This window comes from Glandiceps talaboti, chromosome 2 (genome assembly GCF_964340395.1).
Source record: "Glandiceps talaboti chromosome 2, keGlaTala1.1, whole genome shotgun sequence".
In the NCBI taxonomy this organism is placed as follows: domain Eukaryota; kingdom Metazoa; phylum Hemichordata; class Enteropneusta; family Spengelidae; genus Glandiceps; species Glandiceps talaboti.
This window is the reverse complement of record NC_135550.1, coordinates 14,634,130-14,653,710: the sequence shown is the minus strand read 5'-3', so window position 1 is coordinate 14,653,710 and position 19,581 is coordinate 14,634,130. Positions and strand designations below refer to the sequence as shown.

The following is a 19,581-nucleotide window of genomic DNA, read 5'->3' as shown; positions in this document are numbered from 1 at the left end:
ATACTTTCACATGTGAGCGGCGGATTATGCATATGTACCAACAATATATTATGGAAATATCTGGTAGGATAATCGTGTGAAATATTTCAGAGTACACTATATTGTTGTATTTCCGAGTATTGTATCTACCAGCACATAGCATTTTCAATTTGTAAAGTCACTTTGTGAATTTAAATGTTTCATTGCATTTCTTGTGGTAGTATGTACAGTACATGTACCAACATTATGGAAATATTTTGACGAGATAATAAGTAAGCTTGTGAAATATTTCATAGCACACTATATTTTTTTTATATTTCCGAGTAGTACATCTACCAGTATATATCACTGCCATGGGGCTAAAGTCAGTTTGTTATCATCCAAGATCTTTAAAAAAAAAATTGAAATAAAATATTCAAACACATCTATAAAGTTGATCTTTTTAATATTCTCCTTTTCGTAGACATATCACGATGCAATATTACAAACTGTGTTACTTTCATAAATCCCTGGTGTTTATGCATACTTAACATGCAGAATTGGCAGTAAATGTTAAGTCTAACATGTGCTTCAGGTTATGCACACATCCTTTTTTTAGAAGTTTTTATTGCATTTGGACATCACAGATTACTGTTCCTAATGCATCATGAGGTAGAATAGTCAAGACGTAGTTGTCAGGCTTCTTATTCCAGCAAGGATGTAGACTGCATTTAATCTACATAATTGAACCAGACAAAAAAAAATATCCAGAAGGCATTTGCTTTTTTTAATATAACATTGATGAAAATAAAATGGGATTTTTAATGAAAATGTAATTGTTCGATTAATTTCACTTCCAAATCGCTAATATAATACAACACTAAAAAGAGCTAATTTTTGCACAGATCAACTGTTTTAATTCCATTCATTTCAAGATCTATACAATATATAAGTTAACAGTCTTGCATAAAAAAGAAAAATTTTATTCAAAAAGTACTTCAATATATACATATGAATCACTTTGCCTCTTAAGATTAGAACATGTCGTGCCACGCTATCAGCTAATCACTTATGCGTTTTGAGAAGCCTGACAGAGCTGAACAACACGATGTGTATTACATCTAGTGAATACTGTAATGTATAGATGATTTGATGTGGATTTTTTCCTCTTGACATTTCAAAATTTTTGTCATATGGTGACCCGATTCATTTTAACCACCTCTTTGTGTATGTATGTAGATTCCTGGCACAAACTGACGTATCTACATTATAACATGCTCATATCGCATTACAACATAAATTATTTGTAATGCAGCTTTGATATCAATTTCAACCCAATTTCTCAGCTGTCTTATTTTATTCTATATTCCTTGTCTGGTCATTTCTGAAATAGTTGATCTTGAGGCTACCCAGTTGTATTAATGCTTGCATACATCTGCATTCATCGCCAGTAGTAGATGATTTTCATGCCAAGGCAAAATGCTTCAGTTAACACATACATGTAACCTTTGTGTGACTCAAGGGCAAGCGAAGCCTCAATGCAAACATAGAAATGTTGGCAAGTAATTTCCTGATGACTGAATAAATCTCACTCCCATTCTCTCTCTCTCTTTCTACGTTGATTTACCTAAACAACCATAAAATGAAAATCTTCTTTCACTGACATAAAAAAACACTGAAATAAAAAAAGGTACGACCTTTATAAAACTTGACCTCTTCTGACAACAAAGATAACATTGCACAAGACTAAACATACAGACTTACACTGCCCTACATACAGTTCCAGACATTACTGAAAGTTCCACTAAACTTCCAAGCTCTGATTAGTTACTCAGTTTATTTTGTAAATTCATTCCATTGGTCATATTATACTACCAGCTATTATACTAGCTACATTCAATTACTATCATTTTCATAAAACATGCAGGAAAATTTATACCTTTCTGGAACACTATCTATTGCTTTTGATATATACTGTATCCATCAAATGGTCATATTGGATGAATCAGATCAAAATGTTTCACATCTTACATCAACACTAGCTGCAACTGGAATGGTTTGTTTTTTCAAAATGTTTTGCTAGGTACAATATAATACACCATGAACAGTATTGCATCACCTGTGGGCAATCATTTTTTTGTAGCTGTATACACGATAAATCAAATTGATTTTGGGGTCCGCACCCAAAAATCAGCAGTCAATGGCAATCGCAATTTCAACCCACTTGTATACTACTTACGGATACTAATATCACCCACTGATAAACATGCATAAATTATGTCTAATTATTGGTATTTTAACAACTTTCAGTGAATATATTGTGTTTGTCTGATTGAAAAATGATACTCCAGTTACAACTAGTACAGTTTTAACATGGCGACTTCTGTACCAATCAAAAACAACAACAAATATCATGGTATACTAACAAATGTATTTATCACCAATACTGTTAGTTACTAATCTCAACAAATTACAGGGAGAAAAGGGGAAGGGAACATAGAAACATACATAAGTGTTCGTAATTTCATAACTTAGTATTTTTCACTGTTGGTTGATCTGACAGAGTTCTCACATCACAGAGAGAATGGCTCTTGACATTCTATATCTTAATTAAATTGGCTGGTTGATTTTTCCATAATTTCTACACACTTTTTATACCTTGCCTACTAAAAAAAGTAGAACCTCAGGGACATGAAAATCACAACCATTGAATTCCCTCTACACTTTACAATGTGAAAGTTTGCTCCTGGTCCTTTTGAAATAATGAAAGACATTTTGGAGTTCACCATCTTGTTTTCAAGGAGATCATGAATCTTTTATTTTCCCATAGCGTTAACACAGTATTTGGCAGCCATATTGGATTCAACGGCCATATTGGATTCAATGACCATATTGGATTCAAAACGTGAAGAAAACTTTGATATCATTTTGACCTTGATTTCAAAAATTTATGCAATGACCCCACATTTTATTTCTTGATTTTAACTGAGAATAATTTGGAGTTTTCTTGAACAAAGTAGCAGCAAAAGTTTAAAGAGTTCATTTCCAAGGTGCATTCACCGTTAAAATTTTGACCAAAACACTACCACATTTTTTAACTCTGGAATAATTTGAATCTTGTAAGTTTTCAATTCTAAAAATCTTATGACATTTGAAAACATTTGGCTTCTTGAAAAATTGACTACCTGATGTACATGTAACCTTTCACATTCTAGATAATGTCTGACTTTTATGTTGAAAGAATACAATACTATTATCCGCTAAGTATTATTTCTGGAATTCCTTGGGGCATTTGTACAATCTCAGTTCCCTGAAATATCAACAGTTTCCCGAAATGTCACTGCAATATAAAACATCCTATGATATAGTAAACTATTCATGACATTTCTGATCTGACAAGTCAAGAACCATTTTTTAAAAATGAAAACGAAGTCATGTTATTATTATGAAACAGTTTTAAAGTAATTTCATACTACTGGCAGCCATTTTGTGAGCAGATAGTGGGTAACAGCTACATGTACAGTACATTCTCGGAAACCAAAATATACATTTTTCGGCTGGTACTTTGAAAAACACGAGGCTGTCATTTACAATGTTGCTATAGAGTACTGCCACAAGAATGATGATGGACACTGTCTGTAAACAGTCCAACTGGCAGGAGATGAAGATATCTGACATCACACCTGCCATGTGACACTTTTCCCACCATCATACAAGGTCACCTTAGACAATCTGTTAGACAATTTATCAACCAAGATGTCAGTTATCATCTTCAACACAGATACTCAGCACAGTTTATCACTCACAGAACATCATCATTTCACAAAGCCTCTCATCTTCAGTGCACTACATGTACACAAAACAATTGGTATTTTCATGAAAACTGAAGAACATTTAAATAAAGAATTTCAGTCAAAATCTATCTGACATCACGCAACTTTCTTCTGGCATTGTATCAGCTTTATGTAAGGCTTTTACAAATAAGTTCGCTATGTACAGTACTATGTATATATAAAGACTGGAGAAATCTTTAATAAAGAACTTTGGTCAATACTTTGTCAGTCCTGGCCCAAACATTCTTATAGCATTGTATCAGCTTAAGTCTGGCGCACACTAGAGCTATCAGCTGAGCAAAATTTCACTTAAGGCAATTTCCTCAAGACGATTGACACGCTTGTTTTCTAAAACCAAATACAGTCGTTATTGACGTAGAAGTTACTCACCTGCATTTTAGACTGGGCACAAACATTTTGTACCTATGTCATCTCCATGCATGTGCTCTTACGAGAAAGTTGTGAGCATTCGGCTCACATTCAGCACATACACACGGAAAAATTCACTTGTGGCCAAAATTATCAAACACGCTAGATATTTGGCTCACGGCCAGGAATGACCAAAATCTCATGAAAATTTGCCTGCACATCAGTGGAATCGGCATGAGGAAATTGCCACGAATGAAATTTTGCTGAGCTGATTGCTCTAGTGTATACCTGGCTTCAGGACCATCCGAATAGATTTAGTTATACAAACAAGTAAATACTATTGTGATGAAGTACGCTATTTAAGAAATTGAAATATTTACATATTATTATTCTTTTTTTTGGCTTATGATTGATACAACTGCTAGTAATAGTGATAACAATTTCATTGCAATCTATGTACATAAAATTTTACACTGGTTATGAATTGGCGCCCACAAGATATAATATGACCGAATATCAGTAGTATATTCCTACATACATCTAAGCCACGGCAATCTAAACTTGTTAAGATTTACACAATTTACATAATTTGAATCTGTAACCAGCATGAATAGACTGTGTTTATTCTTTGTATGTAATAATTCAGCAAAGATCACATTACTAAGTATTATCTTGATTATAACGCATTTGAATTTGGTATGACAGATTTGAGGGCAATGAATATTATCCACTGACAGTACTGAAATTTGCATACAGCAACAATATTCCTACGTAACATACATTAATAGTAATTGTCCTTGGATCATATACTATATACATGTATTGGTATATCAAAGTGTTCACATTTGACATCTTCGACAGTTCCTTCGCTAATGACAACTACGACTAAAATATTACTTTTTTGGGGGTGAAGGATGCTGTCCTAAAACCAGACACTGTTGTAGACAGCAAGCTGTCCATGAAACCTTAGAGCAGGTATAACACCATTGCTATACATGTAACATAAGTATTAGTATTACTGGGGATGGAACAGTGATACCAATATACATTTCACACCTCCTACCTAATACATGCAGTAACTTGATTCAGCAACACAATACAGGTACTAATGTCAATCTGTGAGTGTCTGTCACTGAATTATTTACAAAAATGTATCTGCCGGCCTGTCTGACTGGCTGCCTGTCTCTTTATCTTTCTTTCTCTGTCTCACATCAATGTTGAGCAAAATGTCCTACATGTATATTCGATCATGTTCGTATGGTAAGAGTAGCCATCGTGGTATATTATTTATGGTGTCAACGATCTGCACAGCTCATCAAAAATGGACTGACTTGGTTCAAAATCCCACGTGACACCAAGTCGTGACTGATAAAACTTACCGACACAATCTGTTTATATCACTCTAATTTCTAAAGTTTTCTATCCTCGCCCTTTACTATTTACCCTACACATGATGATAATTGAGCTTCAAAGTATTCATAGAACGACTACATACATGTACAGTAGTATTCAGTCTACAAGAGTTGGCACAAATTTCAAATGTCAAATCAAAATTTTTAGAAAGACATTGTTAATATCATCTGTGTTTCATTACTTTTCATTTTATGCGTTGTTCAGCACCTTTGGAACTTTTTAAGACATACAGCATTTTTGTAAGTGCTTTTTATTCTTATTAAATTTTTCAGGATACACTTTTGAATACAATACTTCAACACAGGCCAAAGAATGTCTTTCCATTTTCAAAATTCAACTTACATTTGTATCTAGGTCAAAGGTCAAAGTACAAATATCAGTAGTACTGAGAAATTAGCATGGTTATGAGAAAACATGTATACATTATGTGGGTTTTTTTAATGGAAACGACCTTCCAATGCAGCGTCAACCTTGAAATAAGCCAATATTCTTCTTGAATGACAAAATCTCTCTTTTGCAGTACCAATCCGTTTCGTGTCGTGCTTGTCGTCAATGGATAATGCACATTTTTTAATGAAATTGGTATTTCAAATAGAATAGAACAATAATGCTGTTTGCTGCCATACTATGCATGTGGATCACCCCCACTTATGAAAGTGTACCATGTTACTATGACAACGAAGCTCACAATATATTTGATGGTAGCGCAAAACTGCAAGTGTCCATTTACATCATTATATATACTCAAAAATATGGGACTACATTTGTAGCTGGTTTGGGCAATTCATTTACCTGGAATAACGTGATTTACTGATCACGCAGCTTTTACACTGAAAAGGATGAAATCATGTGTTCTACATTACAACTATCTTACCAAAAAAAGACAAACAACTGACATTTCAAGCTATATTCTTTGAAAATACAAACACAAATATGTGATGACATTTAGTGGTTGCAATGTGTGCATGTAGATATAATCTACGGTTTTGTTCAGCTAATCCTAAAACTGATGGGGGGAACAAGTCAATCATTCTTATTTTAATCAGTGCTGTAGGACATAACCATGTCATTTACTGTGACTGTCATAATTAAGGACATAATCACACAATCGACATACCTGTCATTATTCTTAATAATTCTGTGGTATTTTCCTCCTTAATAATTCTGTGGTATTTTCTTTTCTAATGTTTCTATCGTATTTCTATCCTTAATAAAGTGCAGTACATTCTTTCCTCATAATTCTGCTTTATTTAGTTCCTTAATAATCAAACAGTATATCCTCCTTAATAATTCCATATTTTCCTCCGTACTAATATAGCAGCATTTTCCGTCTTAATAATTCTAAAATATTGTCGTCCATACAATTTTTTTTACAGTACTTCTTTCTTATTAAATCTACTTTATTTTCCTAAGTTAAATATTTTCAAAACATTTTTTGAAAAAAAATCATTTTTTCATATACATGTATGACATGTACACGTCACCAAATTTTCATTCTAATTTCTATAGACATTCGATTTCAGCGCTGCGATGAAATCTGAATCAACACAAAAATAAATTCCTTGGGTATTAATATTTTTTTTGTAATTACCCATTACGTTAAAAGTAGTACTACAAAAGTGTTAAGAAGCTGAACGTCTTCTGAAGATGGTTGAACCCTTTTAACACGACTGTGATGACAAATTTAAATGTACACCAAATATGTAGCTGAAGTAATCAAGCTGTCAAGTTATTTTACTAACAGAATTGAAAGTAGCTGAAGCTAACTGTTTTACACACAAGGATGGTCTAAATATCTGAATAGACCGACGTTACAATGTTGTACTTGTAGAAGAATGGACAACTACAAGTCAGCATTACATATCTGATGTATACTAGGGGGTCTAACTATCTCTATTCCTCACCTACCCCTACTCTAACCCCCTAGTTTGATAATATTTGTTCGGGGGGGGGGGGGGTGTGTTCTGTTAGATATTAGTCTATCATCCCCCGTTTTGCAATAAAATGATGTTGATAGCTCACATTCCTATATAGTTTTTGAAAGGTTTGGGAAAATGTTTTACCGTTTACATGATATATTTATGGAAACATTAAGTCACAAGAGCTGATATTAACATGTGAAATGACTAACAAAAATTTCGCAGATGAGCAGAGAGAAGTTCAAGTTCAAATACAGAGGTATCTACGTATTTTAGATTAACAGAAATGGCATACTGTGTAAGCGTAACCTTTTAGACATTACACAAAATTTGCAATGAACATAATTTAGTATATTTCACAAATGCTAATGAGCAGGGAGAGAATACAGGACCTGTCATTACCAAGACAGTCCTTTTTGAGGTTCTTGGATTTTATCACGTGAGAAACAAACCAACATTTGAAAGACTTGTAGAGCCAATTTGATCATCTAAAGCCACACAGAAGCTGCCATACTTTGTTATGTTCTTCACCTGTATAGATACAGAGCTCAGTTGTTCCTGCAGTAAACTCATTCAATAAATCACATCTACTTGGCCCATAAAGTTGTCATGTTAGCTTTCTGAGTGATGTCAACTTGGAATCCCCCAAGGCACCTTTCTGCTACATTTTATGATAATAAAACAGAAAGGCTTTATGTGTGCAACATCAAGGCTAAAGCTCCATTCAAATAACACAGAGATATCAACAGTAGTATGTTAACGGTAGAACATGTACAAGCATTATGTAGGTTTTGAACATTTTGATTTCAAGATTTCCTAGTTTGCCTTCGTAGAGGAAATCTCTTGCCCATCACTCATGACATTACCTTGTGGAGTGGCTCACACCTAGTCATTGTTCAATACATCATAAATCCTGTAGGCTAACTCACACACAGTCATTTGGTCAATGCATTGTACAATGTATAACCCTCCTCACCCATTTGACTCTAAACAAATGGCTAGTTGACCACAAACAACCTAACGACATTCTCTCAAACCAGACGACAACAGCAGCAACACAGCTCCAACCCTGTCATTAAAATCTGGTACCTCACAACCATATTTAGATAGCTACAGTCAGCGTCTGAATTTTACACGGATATCAGAACCTGGAGAGCTACACTTTTTTGTGTACACTGCTGGATTAATGAAATATCAAAGGTCAGACAATGAATGTGGATACAACTTTGTTTCTTTTCTGTCTGCTGTATACTCACATACACACATATCCCGTAATCTTTAGAAGAACTAGCTAGCTTACAGGTAGAGTATATTGTTGTACATCTATTAGTATTCACCATACTCTTTTCTTTCTAGTTTCTTTCATCAGCTGTTTTCTTTCTTTCTTTTTACCTCTGAGGTGCTACGGCAACCAGACTTCTATAATGACCAGTATGGCAGCCATTGCTGTCTTCAAAATATATACGACATACTTAGGCCGTAGCATTTCTATGTACGTACAAATTCTGACAACCGAGTCATCATTCAGCAGTGACAACCTCTCACACTCATCAAATCAAAGGCTTCAGGCAAATCATACAAAAGAAATACTCATCAGAAGAAAATTGTTCCTTGGTTGATGTAACCTTTCTGCTCTTTGGATAGGTACATGTGTATTAAGGTCATAACAGTAATAAAATACATTGCTTGGGTAAGAATCATACAGCAACATAACCAGGTGTCTGTGCATTCAAGAAAATACTCAGTCTGACCACATGTTTTGTAGTTTAGATCTATTTTCCTGAAAATCAATCCATTATGGTGTCTACATGAGCGAACATCATGACACACAGACTAGCGACTTGCGTCATTACCGCTATTACAACCTTTATATTGTATCAAGTTATTCGGTAACATTTAACAATCCAATACAATCGACAGTCTATTTTACGCATATCCTATTAGAGGCAGAAGAGTTTGTTTAGTTGAGAAGTACATATGGATAGAATCCTACATCATTCATAGTGAACAGTAAAAAAAAAGGCCAAGTGTGATCAGTGTTTCCATTTACAACCACTTGTTTTGACCATACAAGGGCTGTAGGTGAACATGTGAGGTCATATTTGATATATTGTGTTTTCTTATCTGACCATAGAGAAAGGACTTTTTTCTGGAAGATTTTGGCAGATTCAAGAAATATAGGGTTGGTTGGGTTATGAGATGCATGTAAATAAAATAAGTCTGCCTATTAAATATACAGGTAAATTTGATGACACTTTTAAGAATTCATTTCCAAAACACGTACATTTGTATCAATTCATACATATGTACGTACACACACGATACACACATACACACAGACAGACTGACACCCATAGACACATGACACATGACATAAGATATACTGTACAGTATATACTATTACCAATATGTAATACTAATAGCCACACATTTATACACAACAAATATCTCTGAGTGTGTGTGTGTGTGTGTGTGTGTTATTATGTGTGCTGTAAATGGCCACCTAACAGAAATGAAAGGGACTGTCAATTTCCTTCAATTTCAAAGAAATTGGCACCTTCATTTTATTAATTTCAAAACTGACTACTCACATTCTAAAAGTTATTAATACGATTTAAATTTTTAGTGAACAATTCAGCCCCAGGAGATTACTATATTTTTATTATAACTATAAAACTTTCCTTTACTGGAATGTACAGTTTCCTTTCATTTCGATTTAAATGTTGACTCTTCGGTCAATTTTGAAATGACCATACGGTGCATGATGTGGTATCAGTTCCCTGAGACAGTTGAGTGCCTTTTTGTGAACATACCAAAATGTTAGCAGCTCATTAAGTACTTATCTCTGACGCACACTGGCTCAACAAAAATAGCTCTTTTGAGAAATTGTACCTATATTTAGCAAGTGGTATTGTGGCACGACTCATTTACCTTCTTCGTACACAATCACCTGGGTTAAAAACACATATTGGCTACACTTTTGTTGCTTATGTTATTTTGAATCCTTTGAAATTGAAAGCACCTACGAATGTACAAACTCATCAACCACTTTCATTTTGTATACAATTGGAAAAGCTTTCTTTCTAGAAAATGTTATTTTCTGGTAAAAAACCAAACATAAACTAAGTGCCTAAGAGAATTGTCTTGCTACTAGCTCTTTATTTTGCAGGTTCAAAATCATTATTTCATAAACATAGGCAAAATCAATGATATGGATGCGGGCGTGATAACAGCCTCGCAATGCGTGATAGACACAGAAAATTCCACATCGTACGTAGTATCTATTACAATGTTAGCATTTAATTTATCAAACTAAGCATAGAATGTGTGTGTGTTGATAATCTTCATCTAGGTGGTATGATATCATTGAATTGGCATTAATCTAATTGCAATGCAGTATTTCTAAGCCCTTGTGCATTACTAATACTAATGTATGCCAGTAATGCTGTCGCCTCACTGTGTTTGTAATCTGTCACCTCGCACTATCACCAATGCAAAATGAGGACACGTACAACACTCTGAAACTTTGAACACATATATTTAACAATACTGACTAACATGCATCCATATTGCTATCTGCCATGGGAAATTATGGTCCCTATCACCTTTGATAATATATATGCATACACGTACTGCAGTAACTGTGTTTTCTTCACTGATCTCTCGTCTCTCTTATGCGACTTTGTTGCTGTACTATATAACGCTCTTTTATACAGTTTTCGATTATGACATTTGTAGGTTATCAACTCTTTAGGGAAAATTCTTATGTTACGTATAGTTACTGCTTCATTTGGATGATTTGGTGGTCTGACTAGATATGACAGCTGACACACACCACAATCTTACAACGTACTGTCATTACTTGTTGGTCATTATAATGTCTTTGCCATTTCTTGAGCAAGGTTACTGTAAGTGCAAAATTATATGGAGTTTGGGTATTTGACTCGGACAACAGTTTGTGTAAAAAAAAAAAAAAGGAGACTGCTACTTGGCAAAACAGAAGACTGTTGAGATGCTGGAAGAAAACTTTGTGTATACATATCATTTATATTTTTACTTTGTTTATGATCTTCATAGAAACGTTTGATGCAATCTCAACCTTTTTTTCTCGAAATATTGTTGTTTCTTTCAGCCACAAAACTGTCTCCATCAAACTCCCAGGCTCTATGCGTCAACTGTAATGCTATCTGAGTTTAACAAATTGTCACAAATTTGCACTGGTCTATCCTACCAGCATGATTTGACAAAAAATAACAGTATTACCTCGACTATGCTTGCTCGGGGATATTTTAATTGACCTAATACTCATATAAAAATATACATTTTTTTTTCACAGGTTGAGAATTAATCCTTGGGTTGATGATGAGCACAATGAGAAAATACTGATCCCTTCCACTTACCTAGTGCAGAGATGACATTGCCACTGAGGTCACCATGACATAATCAAGCCATAGATGGCCTACATGATATTCAGGATAGTGACCTCAACACAGCAATACAACCAAATTCTAAACTATTCACACCTTATGCTTGCCGTAATAATATAAATACAGTTTGTATGTTTACAGATCAGACTACATGTATTTTTCTTTTGAAATGGAAGACATATACAGTGAACACTATAAATCGAAACTTCATTTTGACATTTTGATAGCAGTATAGTCATTCACCAGAAGCAGTATCTATGAAATTGTGCAGTGGACACTTGAACAGCAATGTCATGTTATGTTTCCTTTTACTTTACTACTTGTCATAGACACAGACACAGACACAGACACAGACACAGACACAGACACACGCACGCACACACATCCAGACTTCAACTCGCACACTCATGTAGAATTAATAATTTAACTCCTTTATATATGTCTGCACACTCACATGGACAATACTGCATGTAAATGTAATTATTGAACACTGGGGCTTGAGGTCGCATGTCGTGTCTGCGTTAATGGAATTAGTAAACCATTTTTTTGAACTAATAAGAAGCCATCGTGATTTCGTCTCTCAAACATAATTTTATGATACACCACAAATGCAAGATTCAAGCTTGGTCAAAATTCTCATTTCAAAGTCTTACAGCTGTAGTTGGTTTTTGGAACCATTTCAAATTGTCAGAAGCCTGCAAGTTACCTTCAGAAACCTTCAGATTTCTGAAGACTCCTTCAAATAGATAAGCTATAATGAGCACACATTATGAGCTCATCAGCTGGTTTTACCATCCTGAGTCCTGCATATCATGAAAATTCAGCAGAAATACAAAGGATCCTGAAGATGAATTTGGAAATGAAATCCTAAGAAAACTAAAAATTACCTGAAAATTTGAAATGGATTCGCTCCTAGGGATTAACTTTTTTTTCCCCATCATGCAAGTCTAAAATTCAATCCCAGGTGTACGTCTTAGAAATCCACGAGCATCTCGACAGAGATCATGTAGTTTCAAAAACGTAGTGTCATGAACTCCTCTGAAAACACACTGATCAGCAACAACACAAATTTTGTAAATGTCTAAAACTATGGCGCCATGTCAGGGATATGCCAAGTGGAAGATTTTTTTCCAAAAGAAACAATCTCTTCAGAAAGTGCCCAAATTTTTCCACAAGATGCATTTCATCATACACAAGTGACAACAACAATATCTCCGATCAATAAAATAACAGACGAGTTCTACATTCTATTAATGTGCTTACAATTCTCAAAGATCAATATACTGGGAAAAGTGTCTGGGCCCTAGAAAGCAGGATTTGTGTACATTTGTAGGTAATGGCATCATGAATGTCAGTCACGCTAGAACTCCATGTACACAATGTGATTCCCAGAAATACATTGTATTACACAAAGGTGACCCTGAATTGAGGATGAGTAAATTAGATATTGAAGTAAGTAATTTATGAAAATGACAACCATTCATTTCGCTCACACCAGGTGTTCAGTCTATTCAAGGCTATGCTAAATGTTTTAGCTAAAAATAATTCCCATCAAAGTATGTTTCACGAGCTTCTAATTGTACTGCTCAAAAAGCGACAAGCGTTCACTTTGTTGAGAATAATTTTCTGAAACCACTCTTGGCAGTTCAGTGATTGCCATACATATCTGTCACATTCCTATCAATGTAGAAGTCCATGAATGCATGTATTTGAAGGTGTTCCTGGTCATGAAACGAAGCCACTTTTGTCTGATGACTTCCTTATACTATAGGAAAAATGAAGATACATTGACCTGGGCGTTTCACTCTTGAGACAGGTTTTTTACACACACTCAGACCAAAATCGAAAGCAAAAGAAACAATTACAGAGGCACTGTGCACAGCGGGGTGTGGAAGTACACAAGGTAGGATGTTGATAATATCAGTTGGAAAGTAAAAACTTGAAGCTATTAAAACCTTCCAGTCCATGTCTAATTTTTTTTCAGCAGAAATTTGTTTCTATTGTAAAAGAATAGGAATGCTTTATCACTTTTCAATGTAATTGGGGAAAGATCCTGCTGTGCCATTATGTCTCAATTACGTTAGTCTAGAGTTGAATTGTGTCTGTGGCTGTCTTAAAAACAACATGTCCCATGAGTGAAATGCTGAGGCAACTTCAATTCTCCTGTAACTGTCAATCTGTTTCATCTTACAACTGTCCGGTTATGACGGCAAGAATATATACACAAGTGTTTACCCACAATGCATACTGTGTCTACGAATATACTGGATTCACAGGAATGCACTTTATCTGTCTTTTTACACAGAATTCATTTTTTTTGGTAAATGTACCAATTTAAAGGTTACTAAATGAAGGCAAGATATTCTTTGTGCTAAAGTTCATCTAAATGTTTGATATAAAAATTAAAATGGAAATTTTTTTGACAAGATCATGGCATCAATATGTTTTGTCCCTAGAAGCCATTCATGAATACAAAGTAAAAAGAGTAATCCAGAGGTCAGAATGTTTATGTTTCTAATTTCTGATTCCTTTCCCAGATGATCATAGTACCAAACTGTACAAATTTGAAATAAAATGATTGACTGAATGACTAATTGGCAGGCAGGCAGGCAGGCAGGCAGACAGGCAGTCAGACAGACAGACAGACAGACAGACAGACAGACAGACAGACAGACAAACAGACAGACAGACAGACATGGGCAAACAGACAGCCAGAATGACTGACTGACTGACTGACTGACTGACTGATTGACTGATTGATTGACAGATTGACTGACTGACTGACTACATCAAAGTCAGAGTGTAACATCAACTTACTCATCATTTCATCCATAGCAACATCTCTGTAGTCAGTAACCATCATCACCCCTTCCCTCTTTATTAAATGGCCAAAGTGGATGTAGTCATATTTGGTAGCACTGCTCTTACAGAACATTTCTAGGGTCAAGGGTCATGACCTCACTACAACAATGTCATTCTATTTCTATCACCACCCAATCTGTTACCAATCAAGGTTTACCTTGTTTACTCTTTAATCTAACACATTTTGATCATGTTCATCCTGTTGGACAATCGGATTCACAGATAGCCTATCAAAAAATCTACATTATCAAAAAAGTACTGGGATATGATTTGGTATGGGGTAGAAAGATGTTCATTTCATCTACCTGAACTTAAGGATCCCTGCAACATTCGCATTAATATTTCTGTCTGGGGAGTTGTTTTTTTCTGGCCTCCGAAGAAAATGCTAGCCAGGTCAACAATCCAGCCTGCTATGGCAATTACTTTTTTCAAGAGAAAGACTAAACGTTACAATGTTCTCCTTCATTTTTGTTTTTCTTCATTCTTTTTTGTTTTTGTTTTTGGAAAAAAACTTATGGCAAAAAATCATGAATGCTATGCAAGGCAACACCTACAATGTAGGCTTTCAAGACCTCACACCAAGCACAAAATTTCTGCTTGGTAAGAACATATCAGCACATGTAAATGTATCATAAGAGGTTGTTACTAAAAGGTTAAGCAAACATTTGTTCTGATCTTGTTAAAAAGACAATATTCCAGTCTTACTACAGCGTTACATGATCGATTTCTCAGCAAAGTAGGCACCAAAATAGTTCAGTGACATCAGCGTTTTTCATTTCCTAGCAAACAAGACCTAACAACTTGGCAATATTGAATGTATCCAATTAGACATAAGGTTATACAAGACAAACAAGATATGCCTCACTGACTAACTACTCTGTCTGTATTGTTAGTGTATCTGTGTATGAAGAATGCACGGTATAAACAGGTAGGATTTATTGCAGTAACAGAGGTTTGTTTTGAAGGACCCTTCCAATCCAATTCAAATCACCAGACAATTGATTCATGCACAATAGAGATACATTGTACAGTATTGGGTCATATCAGTCACAAAATACCACCTGTTTCCTCATGGTTCCTACTTCAAGCCATACAACCTTTGACCCCACTGAATTCAATGTATTGTTCTCTTCTGACTGGTTCTGTTGAAACCACTTATTCAGCTTGAAAGTGTCTAAAAGTAGATTTCTAGTTTGTTCCTCTATACGGTGGCAAGTTCTGATTTCCTAACACAAATAGATTCATTTTTGATTCTCCTTAAATCTTTGTGATTGTGATTTCCTGTGAAATGGATGGTACTTGACAACAAAGTCATTGCTTTACATAATAAACTAAAGTAAGCAAAAAAAAAAAAAAATATGATATATGTCCTGACAGGATTTCCTTTGACATCATTGAAAGATGCTGGGATTTCCTGTGAGATTTAACAAATACATCAAGGTAAATCGCTAACTGAAATAAATTGAAATATAAAAGGTATGAATGTTTTGATCACATTATATTTTTTGATCACTGGTAAAGAAACAAAATGGTGACAAGAATCTAGACTACAGCAACACAAGGACTAGTCTGTTTAAGCTGAGAGAATGGTAGTCTAGTTCCTGATGGACCGTATACCATACTACGTTATCTTCATACTATACTGTCTAGTCAATCCCGTTACTCTCGCACAGAATTCTGTGCTCCCACCAACAACATTCATATAAACATGATGACGTCGCGTCCCCACCTCATTTTAGGTTAAACAGACTGGAGGTGGAGTCCTGGTTGGACATTTGCATATCATATCAGTCTTAGAAACATGAGAATGGTCAAAAATCTCACGATAGTCAAAACAGCTGTACCAAATGAATATTAATGAGCGATGAAGACAGCCTGTCAATTTGTGATAATTTACTACTGAAATGCCCTGTTCGAGTTTCGCCCACCATGGGGTTGAACCACAATTAACACCTTCAGTAACCGGATTGACTAGATGATATAGTATGAAGATAACGTAGTACGGTGTACGACTTGTCAGGAACTAGACGATTGAAGCCAGTATCTAAAAGCCCCAATGTGATATATAACTAAAACTAATAACCAGGATAACAACATTTAATCGCCATCATGTGTGATCATTTACACACAACAAATATGCATAAAAGTGAAGAGGAAAACATATATTCAAAAAGCAATCTATATAAATAACAAATGTTCAGGTTATATCATAAATTACATTTTTCTCCACAATTGCTGAGGTACCACTTATATCACATACAACGAAACCTAGATACCTACAACGATTCATTTCTGAAGGACAATCAAACTCTATTCCTAGGCTTCAACAGTGACGTGTTCACCAGTTCCCTTCAGTTTGTACGGAGACAGAGTGTCCTATGCCTAACCATTGTAACAAATCAATGCTATCATTATGGACATACTTCTGCTTAGATACGCACATAAAAATCAATGCACATTCATATTTCTGCTAGCTAAATGATAGAAAACAAACATCATTTATTGATCTTTACTGTCGTCATACTGTAATTTTACTAAGATATATGTCACAGTGATGGAGAGTTTGTTCTGATTTTCTCACAGAGGTTGAAGTCGTGAAAGAAACACGCCACATTACATCCACTTCAGATTGTGTTCTGCTGTTCTCGTTAGGTGTACAAACATATCAGATCTACGGATCTAGTGCACAGTATGAAATCAATTCACTCTCCGAAGTTCATAGTTAGCTTTCTATTACAAATCAATACCCCTTTATACAATTCATTATTACTGTGTGAATAGGAGAGAGCATTTTTTATTTTAAAAATCTATTCATTGAGAAGGTGACTGCACTCGCCTGATAAACTTTACTAATGATCTTTGAAAATTACCATGGAAACCATGTTTGCGTACGACAGACTATTGAAATATTGAAGTCCACACAAGCTTTTCATTGCAAACTGTTCTCAAACATCATATCAAGGACAAAAACAAATAAATGGCCAAGAAAATGTGTGCACACACATGCACACACACATACACAAACAAACACACACACACACACAATCACATGTACATACATACATACATACATACATACATACATACATACATACATACATACATACATACATACATACATACATACATACATACATACATACATACATACATACATACATACATACATACATACATACATACATACATACATACATACATACATACATACATACATACATACATACATACATACATACATACATACATACATACATACATACATACATACATACATACAGATAAACCTACCTACCTACCTATGCACATCCACACACACACAGTACACACAAACACTGAAAAAGTATCAAAATGCAATTTAATGTAACAGACTAAACAACACTGATACTTAATTATTGATAAACTGGCCTACAGCTACTAAGTTTCATGGAAACACTTAGTACAAGTCATATGTCAGAATGTTTATGGGTGAAAAAGTCTCCTGGAATAGTCTACTAGAAATATGGCTGCACACATGCAACCTTGATTTTACGTACATGTAGAAAAGGACATGCCTAAACCTGAAAAGTACTGACAAGTACAATGTTTAATTAATCAAGGCAGTCTGCATGTACAGTACATGTAGAATACATCACATCACACATCACATCATTCCAAACCCAACTTTGTTTTTAGTGAATGGGAGCTATTTGATGTACTGGTAGAACTTTTTATGAAATTCTGAAGATTTGAACCGCTTTACTAAAGCCAAGCTTGAACCGATCTTACAGCCAACTTGTCAAGATTGGTTGATTTCATGTTCAGTGCTTTAATTCATTACCAGCCAAATGGCAATGCCATGCTACACTACACGCACAGAAGTAGGAAAAACAGGGAGAAGTGAAAATATAGAAATGAGAACTAAGTACAGTGAGAAAAATTCTGGTTTGTGTCTAGTCACATGACTAGCTAAACAATTTGGACAATGACACCATTTGGCAATACATGTTTGATATTTTACTTCCTCCATATTACGGACTAAAAACTCTAAAAGCACCAACTTTTTTTTGGCATAAATGTACATATATGTACTGTTTTTCAATGTATGTATAAATCAGGTAACATCCACCTAGATTCTACCTGTTTCAATATTACCCGGAGCCTAAAAAACACCTTACAGGCTGATCAATTTCGCACTTCTGAAAACATGAGTGGGTGGTTACTGTTGGAGACAATATGATTGGAAAAATGCAAAGTGTTTATTTGACAACTTCATCACATATCTTCATCCTTGAGATTCATCTACAGATTTCTTGATGGCTTCACAGATATATGAATTTCTCAACTCTACATTCTGGTCTAATCACTGAGTATCTACAGGATGATGAATTCCTCTTTATTTTTACTTAATCATCACGATCGAAAAAAAAAACCCTCAAACATTTCACTAAGACTTGGCTCTTTTCTTGAACACTCTAATATTCCATCTGTGAAGTATATACATGTACAGTATTGATTTGTTTCATATCCATTTCTTTTCCATTCCTTCGCAGGAAACACTGAAGGAGATTAGGAAAATCACCATTTCTTTTTCGGCGCTTCAGTGTAAACACTGGTGGACTTAAAGAAGGTTATGCATGGTCAGCAAAGCTAGTTAGCATTGATATGAAAAGAAAGAATCGTCTGAAGCAATCCAAGCATGATATTTATGTATGCCATTACCGGTATCGGCAATCAAAAAAAGTATATTCCTTGAGAGAGATCACACCAGCATAGCAACCAGCAGACAAGCACATACTCTATAAATCCATTTCTTTTCAC

At 34.9% G+C, this 19,581-nt stretch overlaps 1 protein-coding gene across 2 annotated transcripts in view; it reads right to left on the bottom strand.

Annotated features, from left to right (window-relative positions):
- Nucleotides 1–19,581, bottom strand: part of LOC144453420 (serine/threonine-protein phosphatase 2A 56 kDa regulatory subunit epsilon isoform-like) — a 66,174-nt gene that overhangs the window by 28,357 nt on the left and 18,236 nt on the right. The gene's annotated exons all lie outside the window — the stretch shown is intronic.